We start from the raw sequence: 25,994 nt of genomic DNA on the forward strand, positions 1-25,994 counted from the left end.
GGTAGGGGGGGGCGGGGGGATGGGGGGGAGGGTTGGGGAGTGAAGTGGGGGATATCCCCAGGGCTGGGGGCGGTGAGGACCTGGCCCAGATCCCTGCAGCTCACTAGTCCGGCTTTGCACTGAAGCGGGTCACACAACTCCGGGAGGTGCACACAGGAGCCGTGCCTCTCAGAGCCCTGTGACCCACTCTGGTGCAAAGCCAGACTAGAGAGCCACATGGGGCTGGCCCACATCCTCACCCTCCCGCAGGCACAGGAGGTAGAGGTGGGAGCCATGATGACAGAACCCAGCCCAGCTGGGCAGCACGAGCAGCCCGGGGCTGGCAGGACCCAGCTTGGCTCTGCACGGTCCCTGCATGGCTCTGCCATGTGACATGAGCAGCCCCAGGGGCGGCAGGACCTGGCTTGGCTCTGCGCAGTCCCCGCACACCGGGCTGCATCCTGCTGCTATAGGAAGGGCCCGACCAGGCAGCAGACAGGCCCCAAGGGCAGCAGGACCTGGCTGGGCCCAGCACGCAGGGACCTGTCACTGTGCCGGGTCTTGTCACAATGGGCCCAACCTGACTGGGCTGCAGAGAGGCCCCGGGACCTGGCTGGGCCAGGCACGCAGTCCCCACGTGCTGCGCCAGGTCTTGTTGACATGGGCCCAGCCTGGCTGAGCAGCAGAGGGACCTCAGGACCCGGCTGGGCCTGGCACACAGTCCCCACATGCTAAGCTGGGTCCTGCTGCCACAAGACCAGCCCAGCTGGGTGGCAGGAGCAGCCCCAGGGCTAGCAGGACCCAGCTGGGCTCAGCACACAGTGCCCCGGCTGCTGCTGTGAAAGGTTAGTCATGGGCCCTGGGTGGGGGGCTGGGGCCCTTCAGGGTGGAGCTGGGACCCTGGAGGGGGGCCCTCCAGGGTGCCTGGGACCCTGGGCAGGGGGGCTGGGGTCTGTAGGGGATAGGGGCTGTGGCCCTTGAGGGGGGAGCTGGGACCCTGTGGGGGGCCCATTCCATGTGCTGTGGGGGGGCTGCACCCTGTGGGAGCCAGGAGACCCACCCCTCCTGAGCAGCCCCCTCACAAAGTCTCCCACACCCACAGTCCCCCCAGAAATTGCCCCACACACCAACCCACATCCCTCCACACACACACACACCTGCCCTCCCCCACACCCCTTCTCACCCCATTCCTGCCAACACCACATCCCCCCATCACACACCCATCATGTGTGAAGAAAGCACACAACATATAGGTATTTAGAATTTATTTTTTCATGATGATAGAGACACTGGTAGGCTTTCAAATTGCTTTAACATTGTAAATATATCAATAAAGCATTACCCAACTGATCTCTCTCTCTCTCTCTTTCTAGATATGTGTGTGTGTTTGTGTAGCGTGGTTTTTTGTTTTAACTGTGGAAGAACATGGATTTTGGAGTATTATTAAAAATGGATTTGGGATGCTGCTGCAGCAGTCCAGTTGGCACAAGGGGTAGTGTCCCCAGGTAGCAATTGGCTGGGCCCCAGAAGCTCCTGACAGTGAGTAGCCCTAAGCTGCTTGCCAGGGCAGCTGTTTGTATGGTTGGGGTCAGGACAGGACAGGGCAGCTTTTTATAGTGCTGGGGACAGCACAGGTGTTGGCCTCAGGCTCTAGCTCCCCCTGGCTGCAGATCTGGGAGGAGCCAGGCAGGGTTATTTTGCCACAAGTGGCACAATTTGCTCCACAACAAAGTGCATGTTCAAGCACATGCGCTGAGGCAAGCAGCCCCAAGTCAGATGTGCTCCGCTTCTATTTGAGCTGCTGCAAGCGCACATGCTTGCATGTATGGACGTGCCCTAAGGGAATAAACATAACCATGAAGTATGGAGATACTAAATATTATATATCCTTGTTACATAAGCTTGACCTCTAATTAGCAACAAATATTATGCTGTTTAATTCTAACTGAAAGATTGGCCAGCTCAGAAGGCACTAAAGGATTAATGTGCCAATGAAATCCTTCTCCAAAACTGTGCACTGCAATTATTTTTGCCACAGCCCCACAAACCCTTACACAGGCATTTGGAAATGCTCAACTGACTTAAATTCAGTGCATGAACAAACACTAGTGTGAGCAGGAATAGGGCCTTGATGTAAACAGCTCTCCTTTACTACAGCCACAACACTAAATCCCAGGGTGCAATTGGTGTCAGTGGGCACATCTATACAGTCATTAACGCATCTTAGATACTGCACATTTAGTTTAGTACTTTCTTAATAAAATACTAACTAAATGTGCAGTGCCTAGAGTTACTGCGCAGTAGTGCCAGTGAACGGTTATTTAGCAATGCTTACTGCACATTAGACCCATAACATTGAGCAGTAGGCTGTTAGCACAGTTTTTGATGTGGCACACTACTTCACAGTGTTATTAGGCTAATGCACAGTAAGCGTCTCTTCTGGACGCACCTCATGGCTATCAGAAAAAGGAAGCAATAGAAACATAAATCTTTTTATAAAATTAGCTATAAAGAATTCAATACTGACAGTAGTAAATGTTGTCTACCTGCGCTAATTTCCATAAAAACAAAAAAAATTAAAGGGTTGTGTCTACATGAGACGCGTAATGCCCATTGGACTAATTCTACTGTGTAGTAGTGCATCCAGCAAAAATTGTGCTAATGCACTAATGCACAGTTGATTAGTCTAATGGCAATAAGCTACATACAAAAAACATTCATCTGCACTAGTACGCACCAGCTTTAGTCCAATGGGCATTAAGTGTCACTTAAAAACTGTTCCCCTGCACTAATGCGCACTAGTGCCGATCATTGCACGTTAACTTGGTACCTGTTATTACAGGTACTAAACTTAACATGCTAGAATTACAGTGCATTATTATGTTGATGCACTCAAGAAGAGTGCTGTGCTAATCTTAAAAGAATCTCAATAATTTCTGTACCTTCTTCCTCCTTAAATCCTTGCTGTCTTTAAGACTTCCTGGTCTTCTTGAGGGCTTTCTTTAGCAATCTTATCTTATGTTGTCATGGGCATTTAGGTGCATGTACTCAGTTTAGCCATTTTGAAATATAATCATTTAGGTTTGTTCTTGTCACGCCCATTGTAGGCAGCATTCCCTTTCCCAACAATGGGAGCAGAACTGGTGTTCTGTGGCCATGTCTAGATGAGACGCTGACTGCATAATAGCCCAAGGCTACTGTGCATTAGTGTCTTGTGGCAGCAACCATGACTTGATGCTACCGCACAGTAGTCTTGGGTTACTCTACAGTTAGCAGCAGAAAAAAGCAGTTTATTGATGCTACTGCACAGTAATTTGAGTTACTACACAGTCATTCAGTAATTGTTTAGTACTTGTGCACAGTTGAAAAGAGCAGATTTTTTGTGATGCTTTAATGCACATTAAATCTGGGTATGTATTTTCAGTCTGTTACACAAAATTTACAGCAGTGTAAGTTCTTTTTTTTTAACTTCAATCCTGAAAGTTGCATCTGTTGTAAAATCACCTGAATAAAAAAAAACACCAAGAATTATAGTTAATATGTTTATAACTCAAAAAAGCAAACTTTTATTCTAAAATTTTGTAAAACCAACACAAATGCTGCAAGTGTTGAAGACTCTTACGACAAATTTCAGCAGAGTTCAAGGGGTTACTTTAAATTAGAAAACCTTAGAAGAAATACAGGCAGCATTGACATTAATTAAACATAGAAGCAGAAATTGGCTGCTAAAATAACCTCTAGTAAATATACTGAATGTACCTCGTATCTTTCCTGCTCCTCCTAGAAAACATATTTCCATTGTACTTGCTTTAAATTACTTATTTATTAAAAGATGTTGAATGCTAATTGTGCAAGCAATTATTCATGTCACACACTCGTTTTTCTTTTATTATGGCTCTTATTTAATTCATATTTTAGTCACCGCAGCACAAATGATCACATAAGATAATCTACAAACATTTTGGCTTTATAAATTGTGGGGAAGAATGGTCACTTTCAGGAATACTGTACATCTAAGCATTGAGAAAATTATGTGCTTGAACAAATTACTTATGTTTTGCCTATTCAGACACTTGCAAGAGTAGCAGCTCAGAGGCCCACACCCCTGGCCAATATTCATAGACATAAATGGGAGGCTAGGGTGCACATGATTCCAGAAGTGGGTCCACTACCCTGTACAGTCAGATTGGAGACTTGAAACTTACCTCAAGGGGCTGTAAGGAAACTTCATAATTATTCCTGATCCTAATTTTGTCAGTTTCTTCCTTTAAAGATGCACCCTCCCTCCCCTGCTCCCTTCCCCCCCTTCCCCAGCACACACACTTCCTGTTAAATGCAATGGGTTGTTACCTGTCAGCAATGTGTTCTTGAGGGAACCCTGGCACCCAGCTTGCTGGACTTACAAAGGTCTTTTTTCTATTCCGCCTCTACCCCCCCCCCCACACACACACATACACACACTTCATCTAACCAGAACTAAGCAGAAGAAAAGTTTAATAGGCATCTTGGGCTGTACCTTCCCCGGTCCCAGTATGGGAGGCCTATTTGAACTTATTGACTAAAACTTGCTGGGTTAGGGAATGCTAAGGCAAGAGACTGAGACAGAGCGGGTATGGGCAACATTTGAACCATTGGAGCCCTGACCACAAATGCTGTCATACTTTTCCCAGGATGACTGATGGAAGTCCTCCCCACAAAGTTTATGAACACTTGAAGTAATCAACCCCTTAAGTATGTTAAAAGACTACAGTAAGATCTGAAAGTCACGATAAGCTGAGGCTTATTCACAACAAGTAAAATACAAAACGCTGATGCTGACTTCATAGTGCAAGCATAGCTAGGCCATCTGAGAAGGCCTTCCAGTATATCTTCTATATTCATAATAATTTCAAGCTGGCTCCTAGGTGTCTGGTTACTCCTTAAAACTTCACATTTTTCCTGGATGTTAATTAGTTTCTTGAGACATTCCAAACCAGATAACCCCTTGTCACTGAAAGAGGTAATTCATTTAAATTGAAACTGTTCATATAACAGGATTTTCCCTGTCAATGATGGCTTGGGACCCTCTTGATTTACACAGTTAAAAGAATGCTTTGAAGAGGAGGCGGACTAAGGGTGTAAGAAAGCTGTAAAGCAGCAAACAGTGTGCTTCAAGAGGGAGAAGCACCATCCACTGTTTGTATCAAGAAGCTGGGATAAACAGATTGTCTCATTCCGTCGCCTGTTTAACCTTCAATGATCGTGCTAGGAACTTTGCCTGTCAACAAACCACGTGAGTGCCTTGGAATGGAGATCCCAGCTATCACTCTCTCTTTCCCTTTCTCCCTCTTTCTCTCTCTCCTTTTCTTTTTATCTCTAGGCATAGCTTTCTGAACCTGAATTTTGTTAATTAAGCTTGAGCTAGATTTCCCCAAATACTCAATTAAACCACGGTATTATTGTAATTATTTTTGTGTTTCCCCTTGCATGTCTGTTATTACTAGTACCATCATAAATTTCATATACTTAGCAATAAATAAATTTGATAGTCTAACTGGTGGTAACTGGGTATATTTTTCCTTCTCTACTTCCCCTTCCCTACTTGCTTTACAGCAACGCTTCTTCTACCTAAGCCAAAGATCCTTGTGAAGCCCCAAAAGACTGTGGGGTCCGCTCATCAAGAGGCTACCACTACTAGGACAGTTAGGGCAAAAGATTGGGACATGCTGAGTTTGAGACATATAAGGGGATCAGCCTACATAGGCTGATTGACCCAGTTTGGCTCAGACGTGCCCCAGTGAACTGAATGCAGGCCTATGAGGGTGTCAGCAGGACACCCAGCTGGATTCAGAGGTATTCTGTTTACCTGTGTGCTTGTGTCTGACTGCAGTTTATTGTTACCTTAATGAACTGATTCCTGGCATATGGGGATGTCAGCCTGTACATGCTGATCAACCTGGCCGAGTCAGGAGTATCACGTTAATCTATGTGAGTGTGTATGTATATGGCTGATTTGGTGACTGGAGAAACCCAGCCCCACTGAAACTGAGTCCTGCAAGATAGCTCCATTGGGGGTGAGGACTTGCAGAAGGGAGATATACAACTCCGTATAGAAACACAAGTAAAGGAGGCAGCACACTGATAGAATTACAAAGACCCTAGAAATGTATCTGTAATAAATGAGCACACCCCAAAGTGATGGGCAAATCTGGTAACAGGGTGGTTTGGATAATTGTTTAATGGTGGAAAATTCGCTGTCTTGTAGTCTGAGACTGAAGGAGCACTGCTAATAGAGTTTATAAAGAGAATTGAGGCTGCCCATCCCATGCCATTCTTCAATTAGAATCAGTTTTATCCCCCAAAGGATTCATTTAGTAATTACTTTCCTTTAGGTATATATTACAGCAGTGAAAGTATAATATATGATATTTCTACCTCTAACTGTAGTTTAGAAATCACCCTTTTCAGGAGAAATGCCAGTCTTTAAATGGCCCAAAATATGTTTTCAATTGCACCAATTTTACAAAATGTGAAGGATCCTGCATTTCATCCCCAGCTTTGAGGTAATCTGGTCAGGAAATTCAGCTGCTTAGCAGCTTGTAGTCCTTCTTATTCTCTTTCTGCTGCTTAAGTTTTATTTAAAGGCTATGCAATAAGGCAAGTACATCCTATTTACAAAATACGGGGAAGAAAACTTTTTGCTGGATGGAGGAAGGAAAGTTATCATCCTGCTTGATTTGAAGCCCAGAGTTGTTAACTATGTTGAACTAGTACTTCAGTTTTAAGTATGCCTGGGAATGGAGCCTGTATTGGTAGGCATGTGTCATACCCTCCTTTTTCTCCACTGTGTATGTAAAGAATTTGGGTAGGGCATTGTTTTATTAACGTTATTTTGACACTTGCATTTTAGATGGAATCAAATCTTCAGACAGTGTGTGTTAAAGTACACAAAGTTCTGTGAAAAACCCTTCAGAAAGTCTATGTAGGCCAGGCTACATTGAGGGGAATATCGCTGGGGAAATCAGCATTCTCTCTAGATGTAACATGTCTAGATGTAACAACATAAGGGGATGCATAGATGTATTCTTCAATATCAGCTTTCTGGCCTTTGATCATTCTTACACTTCTGTTACCCATTTCATCTCCAGCAACTTACATTAATAGAGTTATGGATCTTGCAATAAACAAACAAACAAACAAAAAATGCATGACAATTTGTTGAGGACTGTAAGGGTTAAGACAGAAGATAAAATCAAAGCAAAAGCCAAGAAGCGGAAATATCAGCAAAGTAATAAGCCTAAATGTGTACAGGATGTGTGGACAAATTTAATTAGTACACAGTGGCCACATCCAGGTAAGCGTGGACATTTGGTTCCACAGGGAGAAATAGCAGTGACAGACCTTGCGCTGCCATTACTTGTCCCTGGGGAATGCCTGTGCCATGTGCGCATTGGCATGCAGCAGGTTACCCTGGGTCAGGTAGGAGAGACTGGAGCCAGCACTGGGCTGGCCCCAACAGCCTTACCTGGGGTCCTGGAGGCCTCCTGGGGCTGCATCAGTGGAGATTCTGCCACGTGGAGCCTGGCCAGCAGCCAGAGCATGGCTCCAGGTGGCCCAGCTCCATTTTTGAGTGATGCGCGATGCCTGTGCAGAGCAGAGAACATCTAAATGTGCAGTATGTGGCCACATACTGAATGGCTGCACTCATCTAGACACGGCCATCTACATGTGTGCTTTTCTACAGAGTTGGCTAATTAGCTCTGCAGTAAAGCATCACCAACTAATTAACTCTGCCATAAGGTAGTATTGTTGGGGACAGTCCTATCTCATGGGGGAGTCATTCACTGCACTGCAACACATGTGTAAATGGTGATTTGGTGGAGGTCAGACTTCTGCCTGCTAGCCATGGTTCCACAGGGTCAGCACCCTCTTGCCCCAGCCAGTCTCTCTGTCATCCGACACTACCACCTGGAGCCTGGGGCTGACCCCCCCATACATCCTGAGAGCCTGGGCATGTTCCACCCCAGGGCAAATCATTGCTGTCCTGGGTGCATGTGTAGGTGCTGTGCACAGGAGCAGTTTACTCTGGTGCAAACTGCTCTGGAATTTATTGTGTTGCCTTAATTGCACATGTAGATGCACCCAGTGAGACATACTGCATTGCCTTTTATCACATTGTGAGTTCCAACACAGGAGGAAAAAAAACCTTTTTGTACAAATTTATTTTTATTTCTGGGATTTTCTACTGAACTTTAGATATCAATGGGCACAGCTACACATCACCCTACACTGCCATAGTGACACACTACATCACTGTACAACACATTACCATGACATAGTGATCACATGAGTCTACACGTGATCGGCAGCTACTTCGCCATAGCGGTGCATTCCCCCATTTAAGCACACTGCTACAGTGAAGTAGCAGTGAAAACTAGCCATGCACCATGTGCATGGCTCAGTATGGGCAGTTACTGCACTTTGCTTTAGTACTTCCAAAAGGAAGTTCATGCCTCAAATGATGAAATGCGTGCCATTTATCTCCTTCATTTCTCTGCAAAAAACATGATCAGCATTGAACTATATTTTTTATTCTTCCATTGATTTTTATCTCATAAGAGTTTTCATACAAGTATATTATGCACTTTCAGATTTCAGTAAAATTGAGTAAAATGCTTGATTCCAATATGGACTTCCTACTGTATATTAAGAATTAAGTTGCAAGCTTAATTCAGAAGCTTTTTTTCATCAGAGCTAGATCTTCAAAGACAAGCCTCACAGTATGATTCATTTCTATTAAATTAGTTATTTGTCCTCCATGTTGTAATCTTTTCCAAGAGCTATCTAACATAGTTTGAATGCAAATTCAACCCTAGGGAAATAAAATACATAGGAAGCCAATGTAGTCATATTCCATTTCCATTATTTCCTTCATTTGTTAATCTCAAATTTATTTCCATATAGTTTGCTGTATGTTTCAGATACAAGTGTTGCTCTTCTTTCACTTTATTATCTAGCTCAAATGCTATTTTCCTAGAATTAAGTTTTGTTTGTTCTGGGAAAATTTGTTCAAAGCAGCACTAGAGAAAATCTTTCATCGTAAATATTTATATTTATTATGACTATGATGTACATAAGACAATACTGGCTCATGTGTTCAGGTGAATGAGATGGGATATGTAAACAACTGCTAAGTTAATGAAATAATGCTTTCATTGTCTCAAGGGTATAGCACTATAAAAGGGACTATCTGTAGCACTGCACAAAGCAAAGGTGGAAAAGGAAAGACATAAAGGAAAACACTCAGCTTTGGGTATCATAATCCTTTGTTTAGGTCCCTATTCAACAAAACTTTTAATATGCCTTTCCACTTAAGCATGTACTTTGCCTCCTTTAGTAAATCTGGGTTTTATTTTGCCCCTCCAAAGTTCTGCTGTTTCCGGTAGAATAGACAGAGTCTGGGAAGAAACATCGCTTATTCCACTTGAATAGCAAGCAGAATAGCAAGTGCCCCTTTTCAGTTAGTGTTCTTGATGCAAAGTGAGGAAAAAAGAAACTTGCTCATGTCCCCTCAGTCCATTCACTATGCTAACCTTGGGCCCTATATGAATTTGACTCCTTCCTTTCCCAGTCAGTGTTGGCTATCTAGTTCAGTGTTTACAAGTAGCAAGACCTCAGTACGTCCATGTGCTGCTGTGCAGGCCAGTGAAAGTGCACTAATTAACAGGGCTATAAACAGATGCTATATTTGTCATGGGACTGGTTGTGCTGTGACTTGCCCTGCCATGAAGAAATCACTGGATTGGCATGTCCAAGTGGTTTAAAGAGTAGCTGAATGCACCCCTTCTCTTTCACTGGCAGGTGACCTGAGACACCATACACAGTCACTTGTACCATTTTTCTTCCATCAACAGGTTGTTTAAATTGTGGGTGGGATTTTGTGGGATGGATTTTGGCATGACTCTCTGCACCCTCAGGCCCTTCACTGCCTGCCTGAATTTCTGCTGCATCGTCCTACCTGCTACCAATGGTTGTGACCTGGAGCTTCCAACACCATTGGCCACTATGTATGTAATTGTAACCTTGCAGACCTTGCTGGCCTGGCATCATGAACACATGAGGGAGACTGAGCAGAAAAGATGACATTACTGAGCTCTGTTGGACGTCATTATTACTTTTATTGGTGCCAAGAATGATGGAACAGTACTCACAGAAGAGAATCTTCTGCATGTGCTTGTTGCCAAAGAACAGAGGGTCTGTGATTATGTCTGGACCCTAGTCCATGATAGCAGCCACTGCCCTAAAGATCTTTTGGCCACAGGCTATCATATTATTCCTGGGTGGATGTGGGTGCAGCTCTACACAGTGGCCACCTGAAACCATGAGCAATGGTGTGCAAAATTCTACATGTCTAAGGATACCTTCACGGGGATCTGTACCAAGCTTTCCCCACAAATAGTGACAGATAGTGGCAATGAGGGTGCTTTATCCATGGAGAAGTGCCTTGCTATCTCTGTATGGAAGCTTGTCACTGCAGACAGCCCCTTGTCCAAAGGAGGTGCCTGAAGACACCTATGGATGCCAGCATGTGCAACATACCCCAGTCCATGGTCCCTGCATGCATGCTGCACAACAGTGACTCCACGGTCCCTGTATGTATGCTCCGTCTCTTGCTCGTACCACTGCAGGGACAGCAGCCCTTTCCTCCTGTCAGTGCTATGCCTGTAAATTTTCAAACCGAGGTCAGTTGACAAGCACTGTGTGTTTTAGACATGTTGGCTGACGACTTCTGCAGATTCCACCCTAAGGGTGGTGAATCGTAATGTAAATAAAACACCATGAAAAACACAAAGAATTGAACACATGCTCTCCTGGTGTTTTCTCCAGAATCGGATGAGGCGGTGGTGAAGGGAAGAGGGAGTGCTAAGTGGGAAAGTTGAGGGTGTAAATGTTTAGATGGGTGTTGAGATGTGCTCTGGGGCTGTAACTAGGAGAGGGGAGGGAGGGGAGAAAGTGGTTTTATCTTAAGTTCTGGGCAGGAATCCAGGCATACTGGGTCCCTATGCCTTTGTAGTACTGCTACTTTGTTTTCACCTGGGTGGTGGCTAAAGTGTTAAGTGTACACTTAACTTACACCGCATCAATCACTGTCTAACTAAAGTGAGACATACAATGTAGGGTGTCTTTACATGTGCTCTGGGTGGGGTGGAGGTGCAGTGCTTTAATTAAAAAGACTCTCAGGAGTTCCTCTAATTAAAACGCTTGCAGCATCTTGTGTAATGAGCATCCAGCACTTCAGAATGGTAGTGGGGGTGTTCAACAAGCTTTAGTTAAAACATTCCCACCACCATTTTTAAGTGTGGGGACACTGAATACACTTGATTCCAAGTCCGCTGGAGCATGCTAATTAGCTTGCATTGAAACAGGCATCCGTCCTATGTATAAGTGCCCAGTATGACTGCCCTCCCTAAAATCAATGCCCATTCCCATTGTGAGGGGAGGGGAGGGGAAGGGAAATAGGGGAGGAGGAACACTTTCGACTATCTGTGCACAGATCCTCCCTCCCTGTTTTTTAAATACCATGGCCACAATTTTGAAGAGGTAAAAATTCTATGAAACAGAACAACAGATGTGTTGAAAAGGGCAAAGCAAAGAAACAGGTGAAACAGCAAACAAAGGCCATGATTAAAAAATAAATGAAAAGTAACCCCTACAAAGATTTATTTAACCCTTTACTCCCTGGTGAATGTAAGCATGCCACAGGCTACAGCAAACGCAGGCAGCATGTCCCTACATGGTAGCTATCACTGAAGGATTGCTCAGACCACAGCATCTACCTGCCTGATGATGACTGGGGTATGCTTACTAGGGCTGTCCAAAATATCACTGAGTGTTTTGTTTCGAAGCTGTTTCCACATGTTACAAGCTTGAAACAGCAAAATTGAAACAAAACAAAAAGCTCCAAAATGAAATGAGGGCACTCAAAACATTTCAAAAATTTTGAAACATTTAGTTTCAAAGCAGCCTGGTAACAGGAGGGAGGGGAGAGCCAGGGCTGCATGCTGAGTGGCTCCGCAGCCCCATGGAGTGCAGCCCTGGCTCTCCCCTGCTTCCCGTCACTGGGACAGATGACAGGAGTCTGCTGCTGCTGCTGCCTGGGGGCAGTGGCAGCATCAGTCTTCCCTAGCGCTGGGCACAGTGTGAGCCCAGCCAGTCCCAGGTGGCAGTGGCAGCCTCCTGTCATCCAGCACAGATCCAGAGGCCTGCACCCCAAGGAGGAGTCCAGCACAGCTCCACAGCCCTCCTGGGGGTGTGGTCCCCCAGATCTGCGTGCTGGATGACAGGAGGCTGCTGCTGCCAGCAAGTGTCATGAATTTTGCTTTTTGCAGTTTGAGGTGCAGCTTCTGGGAAACCTGCACACCTATCTCCGTGGAACCTGGTGGGATTCATGCCCTCTGAAGGGGCTAATGTTCCTGCAATTTTCATCTAAATCAGGCATGAAATGACAAAATTTTAGGCATTTTCATGATTCCCCATTATAGCCTAGGGCCGAAATGTTGAAATGCGTCGAAACAGCAAAACACTTTCGATAAAACAAAATGGGACAGTGCTTTGAAATTAAACAAAATGATAAAATGAAACATTGTCCCTTTGAAATGGTGAAATGGGCACTGAAACTAAACAATGGTGTTTCTCACAGCCCTAAGTTGCTTTCTCCAGCTTATGCCTTAGTAGGTCCCTGTGGCACTGTAGCCTGGTGGTAGCATGTGCCCCCAGGGGCCACCAAATGCTCCCACTTGTGGACAGAATTTCAGGGTGATGTAGAGAGTGCCAGCTGTATGTTCTATGCTAAAAATTCCTTTAGGGGTGAGGGGGCTGCTGCCACCTCCTCCCCCCCAGCCAATCCTGCATGGACTCAGGGCCCCCAGACCACCTCATGACTCACCCTTTCCCACTATGAAACAACCCTGAACTATACAAACTAAGTTTGCCAGGATGGAGGGCCAGAGTGATTGTCCAAGTGGCAGACCTAATGTTTAAAAGCCATTTTATTTCTCATATATTTGCTTGCTTGAAATGCTTTGCCTCTATTAAACTGCCTTTAGCCACACATAACGTGTTGTTTACCAGAGGGCTGAAGGTCATTTCTGCTACTTTCTTAGGTGGGGGCCAAGTTGGGAAGCTAGTGAAACTGAATGATCAAGAATGGGGGGCAGGAAACTTAGTGGCTAGGCATGAAGCCAGGACTGGTACATTATCTTGAGCACTCGGCATGAAGACAGGGCCTCAAGGCAGGACTGTTACCTGTTCTGTACACTGAGTCCATGCTGGGAGGTGACCACAAAGATGTGGGAGAGTTCCTCATAGTGGAAGCCCCTTTAAACATGCAATTAACAGATTATGAGAAGGTCTTATATTACAGAACCTGTACACTAAGAAAAAAATGCACAGTCAGCCCCAAAACATGCATTATGATCCAGGAAAAGGAGAAATTTAAACCTAATTCTTAGAATGCATTTGTCAAACCTAAGTTTTTAAATAATGCCCATCATGATGGTGTCTTATCACTACTTAAGTAGAAGTAACGGCTCTGAAAATTAATTTATGATTCTGGGAGTTCAAGTAATTTTATAGGAATTTGCCCAGGAAAGATTTAATTCAAGATAATGGTTTAAGAGTAATTTCACAAGTCATAGAGATGATGCACCTAGTATTAATGCAGTACCCCGCATTTGCAGAAGAGACATAAAGTGCAGTCAAGAGATAGCCAGATCTGTTTGCTCTCAAGCAAACTAGCTGGACATGTCCCAAACATTCAATCATTTTTGACCTAGAGATACCATGAATTTATAACCAGCTTCCTTATTTCAGTTCACTGGCTTTATTTCAGATTGCAGAGCTGTTTAAAGTGTTCCAATCCATGAGTTTAGTAACTTAGGCCATAAATCATAATGCATGATATTTTGTCTTATAATGATTGAGAGGATTTCCTCAAAGCTTGTTGTTAACACTCTTACTGAATTCATTCTCCTCTTTTTTCCTGATACCTTTTACCTCCCTGAAAAATATAACTTCTCTAATTTTCCTTTTGCACAATTGGACGGTGAAATTCCTTTATTCCTTTCTATATGTCTGTGGATCCATCCCAAAGAGAAGCACACCTTGTTTATATCTTATGCCCTCATGTTTCATTCAAAAGAATGGTTCCTTAGATTTCAAATGCATATTATGAAATGCATTAAAATTAGTTAAATTGATAACGTTAATCAAAACAGTAAACAAGATGGGTAATACATATGGAGTATGTCTACATGTGTGCTTTAATATGCAGTAGCCTATTCTACTGCCCATTAGAGTGTTATGGCAAAAACTGTGCTAATACAGCTAATACTGCACGGCTACGGCTACTGCACATTAAGCGGCACCAGAAAAGCATAAGCTTTCATTACAGCACATTAGGGCAGCTTAATGTACATTTAGTTAATACCTCGTATTAGAGGTACTAAATTTAATGTGCAGTAGCAAAAGAACATTCATGAATGTGTAGATGTACCCAATGGGTGTGTCTATACAAGATGCTTTAGTGCATGTTAGACTAATGTAATGCACAGTAAAGCATCGCTGTCTATACATGTGGGATTTACTGCACAGTAAATAAGGCTAATGTGGTTTGCTAGTTTCAAGAAATGCAGGTACTAGATTAACTGTGCATAAGCTACTGCACAGTGCTGAACATGTATATGCACATGTAGATGCAATTTGCTCCTGGTCAGCCTAGGCAGCAGGGGGCCACTGGGGTGGTCGTGGGGAGGGACGGGGAATGGAGGAGCTCTCTATCCCTAGTCCCAATGCTGCTCACCTCTCATCTCCCCCCAGGAGCACTGGGATTGGGGAGTTCTCTGTCCCTGCAGCAATGGGTCAGGGACAGAGAGATTCCCCATCCCCTTAGCAAGCAAAGTGAGAGGAGAGCTCAGGGGAGCTCACTGCCTGCTTGGCCATGGGACATCACCCCAAGCCAGCGGCACGAAGCCAGGCTGTGATCCCAAGCTCCACATGGCTGGGAGCTTTCCCTCACTCCAGGACAGTTTTCCTCTGCTCCACAGAACCCAGGCCTGACCCCTGTGCTCCATGGAGCTTCCCTTGGCTGCTGCAAAAAAGAGGCCAAGCAAGGTAGCCAGGCAGAAGCAACCCTGGACTCAGCTGCTTCTGTTGGGATGAACTTGTTCCCAATGCAGATGCACGTAGACATGTTCCCAGGTGCAGTTTATTGCATCTTATTTTAATGCACAGTAACCTAATTGCACATATGCCCAGTAACAATTTGCTTTTAATTATTTGCATTACCTTAGTACCTAGGAGTCCTAATTATGGACCACAACTGTATTGTGCTACTTGCAGTACAATCCCAGAACAAAAAGATGGTCCCTTCCCTAAATAGCTTACAATCTAAGCATAAACCAAGAAACAACAGACTGGATATAGTTTGGGGAATGCAAGAATATGAGACAATTTACCAAGCAGTGGTCTCAGCAAATCAGCTGCCTTCCCATTACCAGGCAGGAGATGCGAGCCCCATCATTAAATCCATGGTTGATGTTTCTTGGAGCAAGGACAACCTCCCCATTGTATTAGGTGCAGTTTAGAAGAAACCCTCAACACAGGAGGGGTCACCTGTGAAGCCAACCCCTCGCATACCTACACATATACCACCCAATATGGTGTCTACCAAGGTCCCAAATCTTGCACAGGTGTAGCACAACCCTGTTGAGCTCATGAGACATTGGAAATCTTGAATTATCCTTTGAAAACGGAACGTACTCTTATTGGACTCAATGGGATAAATTCTGCTGTCTTACACTAATGGGATTCAAATGTAATGAATCAAATGAACAATTGACCTTCTTAGAGATTTGCCTTAGCAGGGCTACTGCAGAACTTGGCCTTCTTGAGCAAATTTGTACTGTATAGAGTTCCATTGGGAATTGTGGGTAGGAGTAAGTGTGTACATAGGAGCAAGGCTTTTCAGGATTGAGATTTTATCATTGTCAGTATTATCATTTTGATTGAATTGGCAACAGATTTCTGCAGGTTCTCCATGTTTGTCAGTTACTCACCTACCCTTTCCCCACCTGCAGGTGGAGTGTCCACACAGGCAAATCTTCAGGGCAGCATCCTGCCCACAAACTCAAGAGTTAATTCAGTACTACGTCTGCTGTAATTTGTAGTCTGAGGAGAAAAACAAACAGCCATCAATACAGCATGACACGCCATTTCTAGTGTTAAAAAGAGGATGTAATTCCTGACTTGCTCTGCTATTAATTTCAATTTTTTTTTGGTACTTACACACCTACTGACAAGTAATGACCAATTCTGCTATATTTCATTACATTATTCTGTTTTGTATGAGGTAGAGCAGACTGCTGAATGAAACCTTGTCAATGAAGGCTTGTATTATGCAGACTATTTCCATGTCAAAAGCTTCTTTCCCTTGACCACTGTTTAAAACTGTAGTATGGTAGCAATAATAACTACTTGCTGTGACAATTTTCCATGAATTTATAAGAGGAGGTTGACATGAAAATTGAACAGTATTAATCTCTTGTTCTACATGTAATTGTCGTAGGCAGGCGGCCTTCCCTTTTATTTGCTATATTTTAATATATGCTATACTGTGAATAATTAACTATAAATGCAGGGGGAAGCTTTCTTGGAGGCTTTTGAGCTTTGTTTACTTTACTTTAAAATGGTTTATGGTAGAATAAAAATTTACAGTGTTCTAACCTATGAAAATGTAATCAGTTGTAAAATATCTTCCTAATTGAATTCAGAGCACCCAGTTACTTTCAAGTTATTACATATCAGATTTCATTGTCAGAAATATACTGAGGACACTATGTATCCAGGGTGAATGTGACAGAGAGATATGTGTGCTGCCTCTTGTTGTGCCACTAATCTAACTTATATTTGGGACACATTTTATTGTAGGAAGACCCACTAAATGTCTTTTAAAGGTTCTGTTTATGGATTTTGCCAGTAAAGTGTTTTTTTTCTGAGTACTTTTCTTCCTTCCTTATAAATCCTTTTGTTATACAATAAGATAGTTGGATATAAGATTGTGTAGGGGGGGTGATAAGAAATAAAAAGGGGGTGCAAATCTCTTTGCCCGTTTACACCCTTAAAAAAACCCTGATTAGCAGAAGACTGTTTTAAAACTCTTTGATTTAAAGATGTCTTAAAGCAAGCAGGGGTTTGCTTGATATGCTGTGAAAGTAGAAGAGATTCAGAGCTTTGAGAATGAAGATTCTACTTCAATTGAAATATCAATTTGTTTCAAAGCCATTGGGACAAATACATCTGGCAACACTTGTGCCCATACTGTAAATGCAAAGCCTACTGGGAAGCTAAAATTGCACACATGTTTAATGCCTGCTGATTGTTTTTCCATTAACCTAAAGTGAACTGGTCCCTCTTCTGATGTTTGTTGCTGAGTAAAGGAAAAATAAGCTCATGCACTGCTTTTTTTGTATTAAGAGTTCTTATAAATTTATCATGAGCTCAGTTAGGCTCCACCATGGCGGCAGCCTGTGGCTGCAATATCCCAGGGCAATGCAAAGAGGCATTCTGTTATAGGCTTTTCATCACTGTGTAGAGCAGAGGTGACTGACCCACAACATATGTACCAGGGGCAGCTGCAGCGTGTAGCATGCAAGTCCTGGGCACTCAGTAGGAGTTTCCAGAATGGAAGCAGTTGAGCTCAAGCCTCTGGCCACATGGTTTGGGAACAAGATACTGATGCAAGAGGGAGTGTCAATAGTCACCACCAAGAGCAAGATTTACCCTTCCCTGTGTCTGTATCTGCTACCATATTCAGAACTTTGAATCCTCACTTACCATGTAAAACTGCTGCAGTTATCAAAGGGACCAGGGAAAGGTTAACCTGGCTCTTGGCAGTCTTATATCAGCCTTTCCCTCTTTGGAGTGCTGCTGCCTCTTAGTAGGGTCAGACAATACTGGGCAGCTCCTTATTTCTTAGCCTGGTACTGAGTGCCCATGTGCATTACATTAGAGATGGTCTGGCCCTGTGTTGGCTAAAAAGATTTGCAAAGTACTTTACAACATGCTTAAGTCTGACCCTCTTGAGAAAAGCAGTAAGCATCTGCTGAAAATTTCATGGAAGTCAATGGAACTTAAACACTTACTTAAGTACTTTTCTTAATAAGTACCTTATTTTCTAGCTTTGGAGCAAAAGTTAATGTCCAATACCTTCTACAGTTCTATTCTTGACTCAGTCTTCAATTTTCTCTGTGGCCTTTGGGAGCTTGCTTAGTTTCTCTGTACCTTCCTCATCTGTGAAAGCTATTTATCTCATGATTGTATAGTGCTTTGTATCTGAGCACCTTTCATTCAACTTTGGTACCAATAACAAAGTCCCAGGAGATGTCATGAAGCCTCTGGCATATATCCCTTTCCGTTTTGGTTTGGGTTGTTTCTTTTCTTTTCTTTTCTTTTCTTTTCTTTGTTTTTGTTTTTTGTTTGTCTGGTTTTTTTGCTTACCTGAGGATTTGGGGGCAGGAGGACATAACACTTCCTACAGAGCTATATGTATAGACTTAGCTATGACCCTAGAGAAACACACATAACTTGGTTTGTGTTATATCAATGAAAATTTCACCAGGATCAGGAGTAGAGAGACCTGGTAACTTGCACAGGAGGCCACTATTCCTGGGAGTCATTGCTAAGTAGCAAGGGAGCAGATAAAGACAGTTTGCCTTTATCAAACAGCCACCCTTGGATGGATACAGATAGACACAAGGTAAAACGGAGTACATTAGATGTTTGCTGTGCACTTGCCTATTTAACTGCCCAATAAATATCTCACCATCTGCATGTGCACCCTTATTAGGACACACAAAACTAATAAACTCTGCAGCAGGAGAGGGCTTGTAAATAAGTACTAGCCTGCTGTGGATTTTTCTTGTGCACAGCGGTATAGATGCTGAAACAGCTGGTTGGGGCACAAAGGTACTTCAAGTTGGGAGCTGCCTGCCAGCTAGCCCCACACTGAAGCACATGCATGCCCCAACCAGCCTCTGTGCAGTACTCTGAGCTGCGTTGGAGCAGCCCCAGGCTGGCAGGCTGACTTTCTCTCCCCGCCTCCCCACCAGCCAGGGCTTCTGAAACCTGGCTCAGTGTGCTGCAGTCTGGGTGTACATGCAGATGCATGCTCAGCAGCAATAAGCTGATTTGGAGCTTATTGCTGCATGCTAATAGGCACGTATAGACTGCCCAAATAGTTTTACCCTGACTCAGGGACAGATCCAGAGGAGTTCAGAGGTGTGGTTGCAGCCCACCTTGGTTGGCTGGACAATCAATGGTGATGTTGACCCCTGGCTTCCAGAGCCATGGTAGAGCTCTGATTCTGGTAGGGGCTGCTTTAACAAGCACCGTCTCTTCCTCTGGACCACCCATTTTTGAGTCATTCAGGGATAATTCTCTATATCACCAGGCAAAGTAACCCTGTTTAAAGCTTTAGATTGTCCCTCTGCAACTTTCTCTTTCCAGGTTTAAACATTTCTGGCCAGATCCAATATTCATAACCAGCATTTGGATCCTTAGAAAATAAAAAAGTCTTGGCCAAATGTTAAGATCTAAAGTTAGGCCTTTAATGCCATATTTTAATAGCCACGACAGTTGTCTAATTTTCAGCAGTGCAGAACAGTTGCCATTCCTATTGATGTCAGTAAGAATCTTGAGTGCTTGGCAGTCATGTAGGCTATTCATGCAGGTGCCTAGCTTCATATGTCCAAATTTTCAAAGTATTGTTAAGGCATTGTTTTCCTTCCTGTTGCATACTGGCAGATTTAAAAAGGGAAACTAGCTGCTTTAATTATACTCAAGAGCCAGAACTGTGATATACGCTTGTACCTGCTGGTATGGTTTTACAATGAAAAGATGCCCAGTGTAACAGGTGCAACAAAGCGCTCTCAATTTAGAAGTGATAGCTTATTCTTTTTTTGCTTCAATTGATTGTTTTGGATAAATGTAAAAATTAATGAAATTTTGTAACAAAGGGATTTTTCTTGCATATAAAATGGCTGACACCTGGATAGGATGACTGCCAATTTAATGGGGGAATTAAACCGGTGGCCTAATAGTGCTGTAAATTATTTATGGTTCAGAGTAGCATGAAATTTAGTCATGCACCATCCTTGGTCACCAACATATTGCTCTGCAGACATCTGAACATGACTGCATTTTTTTGCTTTCTCCATTGTATGTTAAAAGCTTGTAAATGGAAATATTTAATAACTCCTTTGATCTGCTGGCAAAGGGCCCAGCTTTACTACCCTTATTCATCCTTAGCAGTCCCCTTAGTCAGTAAGTAGTCTCAAGGACTGCTTGCTGAGTAAGAACTGTGCAAGTTGAGGAAGAATGGCAGAGTCAGTGGTAGTGATGTGTTCCATCACTATTCCATATGTGCTTTTAAATATTTAATCAATATAGGCTCAATTATGCTTTTAAAGCTCTAGGAAGAGCAACAAGAGTCATTTTGTCAGAGAAACACCACCACAGAATTCTTTGAGTGCACCAGGGTGGGAGACTAATATTTGACACCCCTTAAAACAGGGCATCATGCTATGCTGTGTGGTCAGACAGTTCTGCTCTACCCTTACTACTCCTTCCTGACTCCTTTTCAGTGGGCATGTCTACATGAGACATTTACTGTGGAGCTGCCTAATTAGCTCTTGTAGTAAATGTCTCAGTGTCTACATGTGAACCCCATTAGGCCGCAGTAAACTAATAAGCTCTGCCACAGGTTAGTACTTGTACATACAAGTACTATCCTGCTGCAGGGTTTTTTAGTGCACACCAACACACATGTAGACACTTACCCAGCTGCCTGGGGCATTAGCTAGTCCCACACTAGAGCAACCACATCCCCCAGCCAGCCTCTCCACAGCACACTGAGCCAGGTCGGAGCAGCCCCGGGCTGGCAGGCTGATCCCTCAGGCCCCTTGCCAGTCAGGGCTGCTGCAACCCTGCTCAATGTGCTGAGGTCCCGGCTGCATATTCAAACAGTGCTCCTGGGAGCAGTAAACTCTGCTCCAATATGCATCAGAGTTTATTACTGCACATTAATAGCACAAGTAGACATGCACAGTGAGTTCCTTTCAGGAGAAAGCATCATGATAGTTCACTCTGTGATTCTGTGTAGCCATTCTGGGTATATACAGATGTTCAGGGAGCTTTGGGGGAGGTTAGGTTGCATTAAAAATGGCCATTCAATCTAACTTAGTTTGCTCACCTGGGACTTTATACTTAGATCCCTAGTTAGGTTATCCCTAAGTCTGAACTGTACAGCAGTTCAAGACAGATAGATCAGTCTAAAAATGGCCGACCCAATCTGTGTTAAGTGTACCTCCAAGGTAGTATAATTTATATAGGGTCCAGCAAGACTGATTTAACCAAACTTCTGTACAGTTCCCAGAGCAGCCTGGAACTGGGAAAGTCCAGCTACTGGCCCCAGCCCCGGGGCTACACTTTCCCTACCCATCCCTCACCTCCAGTACTGGGCTATTTTTAGCCCACTGTCCCCCACTACAGACGAGCCAGCCTCCCCCATGCCAGTTTTTACCAGTGTCAGGAGCTGAGGAAGGAAATTGGGGTGGAGGGGGTGGGCACGATGGGGGCATTGGTTGGCCAGGGGGTTGTTTGTATGGGGGTGGAGGTGTTCAGGGGGCTAAAAAATCCCTCTAGGATCCCACCAACCCCCTGTGGACTCTGCTTGCCCCCACCCCCCAAAGCTTGATTTCCTCCCCAGAGCTTGATTGCCATCCCAATCATTCCCACCTCCCCATCCCAATTTACCTGAAATCAGATGGCCATTTTTAACTTCATCCAACCTCCCCCTAATCTCCCCAGATGTCTGTATGTACCCTGTGATACCCACAAAAGGTTCTCTTTCCTTATGAATCTGTAAGTCTGTAAGAAATAATCTAGCCCAGTGTAAGATCCCTTTTTCAAGTCATGGTAGTATTGTACAAACATCCTTGTAAAACAGCAATCTCTAAGCCAAATTAATGTTCCGTCTTAAGACTTGAATACATTGTTGAATAAAGATGGACTAAAGCATGTTTAAGGACATGTTTCATATTTTTTGGACTTAAGGTCTTATGAAAAGAATAAGGAAAATGTGAGAAAATCCAGTGTGACCATAACTTCCACAAATATAACGTCAATTCTGGACCTGTTATGATTAATTCTTATTTTCTTATATTTCTGTTACATAGTATGTCTTCTCAGTCTGCTATGAAAAAAAGTAATTCATCCTCCCCCAACCCCAGCTGTGAGTGAGAAAGCATGATAATGCCTTGATATGGGAAAGAGGCTCCTTGATTATTTTTCTTCTCATTTTTTTAGCATTATAAAATATACCTTTCAAATAATGGTTATTGAAACAAGGCTTGGATATAAAAATGGGATTTTTTTTAATACCAAAAGAGAAAATAAAGCATAAAACAAGACTTCAAAGAAAGAAACAAATATGATCAAGGTTAAATTAATCAATTTAGAAAGAATACATCTTCTAGCACTTAGTACTTAATATACTGAAGTTCAGAAATATGTAATTAGCATATAAAAGGCCAACCAATTATCCATATGAACTTAAGTTATATTTAAAGCAATGCTTAAACTAATATACATTGCTAATAGGTTACGGGAATTGGGCTTTGTTCCATATGGTACTGTTAACGCATCCAAAAATAATACACGAGCTCAATCACTCAGTACTGGCACCCAAGTTTCTGTTATTTTTACTAATGTACAGCATGCAGTACCTCATTTTACCAATGTAAAACATTAGATGTTTTTCTTCCCTACTTATACTAAAATGAATTTTTAATATAAATAAAAGAGAGGCCTTGAAACCTAAAATAAAAATAAAAGCTTGCAAATCTTTTATCTTTTCTCTGTGAGTCTGTTTTAGTCCTTGACACATCAGAAAAATAAGTGATTTTTTTAACAATAAAAAAATGGAAGTTAGAACTCCTACCTCACTTTTTTCCCATACCAAATGGAATGGTGTAGATTACCATTGAAACAGATACCATACCATCCATAGACAGGTCCCGTGGATGAGTCAGCAGTGCCCTGGTCCCTTGCCTGTGGGGTTTGCTTGGCGGGACCTTTGAGGCCTGGGGCTAGTGTGGGGGCTGGGGGTTCCCTTGCCTTTCCCACGTGTCTGGATTGAGGCCCTGGAGGGACAGGTGAGGGAACTCCAGGCAGAGGTGAACAGGCTGTGGGGGATCAGGGCAATCGAAGAAGAGATTTATGGCTACTTTCATTCTCTGCAGGACAAAACTACTGGTAGAGAAGCTGCAAGGGAATGCCCTGAAGCAGATGCTGGTGAGTGGAGGGTGGTCATCTCAAGGGCCAGATCTCTCGCCTCAGCAACAGCTCCCCTGGTGCTGTTGGGGAACAAATATGAGGCCCAGCCTGCAGTGGAGGAGTGTGCAGTGGTGGAAAGTGCATTGAAGGGGCCTGCCACCATCACCAAGTGAGCTGACAGCCAGCCAGGGAAGCAGAAGAAGAGATGCCGCATCACCATTGTGAGCAACTCCTTGCTGAGAGAAACAGAGGGACCCATCTGTCTTCTGGATCCCACAGTACATAAGGTCTGCTGCCTGCCTGGAGCCAGGATCAGGGACATCATGGCGAGAATTTCTGGCCTCATCTGGCCCTCTGACAACTATCCCATGGTCCTCATCCATGTGGGAACAAATGATGCAGCCAGGAGTAGTCCAGAGTGTATCATGAGTGACTACAGGGGTCTTGGGACCAGGCTTAGGAAGACAGGGGTGCAAGTGGTTTTCTCATTGATCCCCCCGGTTATTAGTCTTAGTAGGCATCATGTCACCTGTGTCAGGGAAGTCAACTGCGGCTCCGGAGTTGGTGCTTTTGTGCAGGTTTTGTCTTCCTGCACCACAATCCACACTTCTGTGCAAGGGATCTCCTGGGACATGATGGCCTTCATCTCTTCACAAAAGGTAAGAGTCTCTTTTCTTACAGGTTGGCTGACCTCCTACGTCGGGCTTTAAACTAAGTACGACAGGGGATGGAGAGAGACTAGAACCTACAAACTGTGACATATGCAGCAGTGCACCCCAGGTAAGTACCAAGGGGCCCTTTGGGCATTAGAAGGGGCAGGGGGGCACACCAAAGGCACCATTCAGAGGGCTCAAGTGCCTCTATACTAATGCTAAGAGCATGGGGAACAAGCAGGAAGAACTCACACTTCTGTTTGCAGATAATAACTTTGATTTAGCAGGGCTAACCGAAACCTGGTGGGACCCTACCCATGACTGGGTAGTACACAAGGAGGGCTACAGGTTGTACAGAAGGGACAGAGTAGGGAGGAAAGGGGGTGCTCTCTCTGTAAAGGAGCATTATACATCTACCCTAATCGAAATGGGATCAGAGGAGGAGAAAGTTGAGGCATTGTGGGTTAGGATACATGGAGATCATGGGGAAAGGGACTTGGTGGTGGGGCTCTGCTACAGACCATGACACCAAGAGGAAAAGCTAGACTTGGAATTCTTGAGGCAGCTCTCGAGACTGTACAGTCTAGCGACATGGTTGTCATGGGGGACCTAAACTACCCTGACATCTGCTGGGATGAGTAGTTAGCCAACTCCAACCATTCACGTAGGTTCTTAACCTGCATGCAAGACCTTCACCTAATGCAGGAGATATACAGGCCCACTAAGGCTAGACTTGCTATTGGCTATGGGGGAGGACCTAGTAGGGGAGCTGCAGGTCTGTGATCACCTTGGGGACAGTGACCACCAATCAATCAAATTCACCATACAGTACAGGGTAGGTAAGATACCTAGTAGGGTGGAAGTGCTTGACTTTAGCAAGGCTAACTTCAATATGCTTAGGAGTCTAGTTACTGCAGGAGAACAGTATAGGCAAGATGGGAGTACAGGAAGGGTGGTCGTTCCTAAAGGAAGTGATCCTTCAGGCACAGAGGGAGACTATCCCAGTACGAGGAAAAAGGGGGAAAGGAGCCAAAAAACTTCCTTGGCTAAACAGGGAAATCCAGGGAGGCCTAAGGGCAAAAAAAGAAGGCATATAGGCAGTGGAAGCAGGGTAAGCTACCAAGGAAAAGTATACCTACTTGGCCCGCACTTGCAGGGATGCAGTTAGAAAGGCCAAAGCAACTACAGAGCTGAGGCTGGCAACACAAATTAAGAACAACAAAAAGTCTTTTTTAGGTATGTAGGGAGTAAGAGAAAGGCACAGGGCAGCATAGGACCCCTACTGAACAATAAGGAGCAATTAGTGACAGAGAGGGGGGACAAGGCTGAGCTATTCAATGATTTTTTTGCCTCAGTGTTCCTGAACAGGACTCAAGGTAAGTCTCCTAATGGGTTCTTAGATGGGGATCAGGGGGACACCAGACTACCAACTGTCGACACTGACATGGCGCAGAGTCACTTGGATGGACTGGTTGTGTTCAAGTCTGCAGGCCCGGATGAGTTCCATCTGAGGGTACTGAAGGAACTGGCCAGTGTCATAGAAGAACCATTGGGATGGCTGTTTGAGCACTTGTGGTGCTTGAGTCAGATCCCAGAGGACTAGAAAAGGGCCACTGTGGTCCCTATTTTCAAGAAGGGGAGGAAGGAGGATCCGAGTAATTGTAGGTGAGTCAGTCTCACCTCAATCCTTGGAAAGGTCTTTGAGAAGATTATGAAGGATCGTATTTGTGGGAGTCCAGCAGGAAAAATAATGCAGCACGGAAACCAGCATGGATTTGTAGCAGGTAGATCATGCTTGACCAATCGGGTTTCATTTTACGACAGGGTCACAAAATGCTTAGATGCAGGAGTAGAGATGGATGTTATTTTCATGGACTTTAGTAAGGACTTTGATACTGCATCTCATCCTATTCTCATAAATAAATTAAGAGGCTGTGACATAGATGTTTACACAGTCTGGTGGGTGGCATATTGGCTTAGCAGTCACACCCA

General features: G+C 44.0%; 1 long non-coding RNA gene across 1 annotated transcript; it reads left to right on the top strand.

Annotated features, from left to right (window-relative positions):
- The first annotated feature begins 9,709 nt into the window (after nt 1-9,709).
- Nucleotides 9,710-24,032, top strand: LOC109302581. The gene is made up of 3 exons (XR_002098852.1): nt 9,710-9,723; nt 14,619-14,624; nt 23,928-24,032. It is a non-coding gene; the product is annotated as an uncharacterized LOC109302581 (long non-coding RNA).
- Nucleotides 24,033-25,994: the final 1,962 nt, after the last annotated feature.

The sequence above is a fragment of the Gavialis gangeticus genome, unplaced genomic scaffold, assembly GCF_001723915.1.
Source record: "Gavialis gangeticus isolate Ggan-Ray unplaced genomic scaffold, GavGan_comp1, whole genome shotgun sequence".
In the NCBI taxonomy this organism is placed as follows: Eukaryota; Metazoa; Chordata; order Crocodylia; family Gavialidae; genus Gavialis; species Gavialis gangeticus.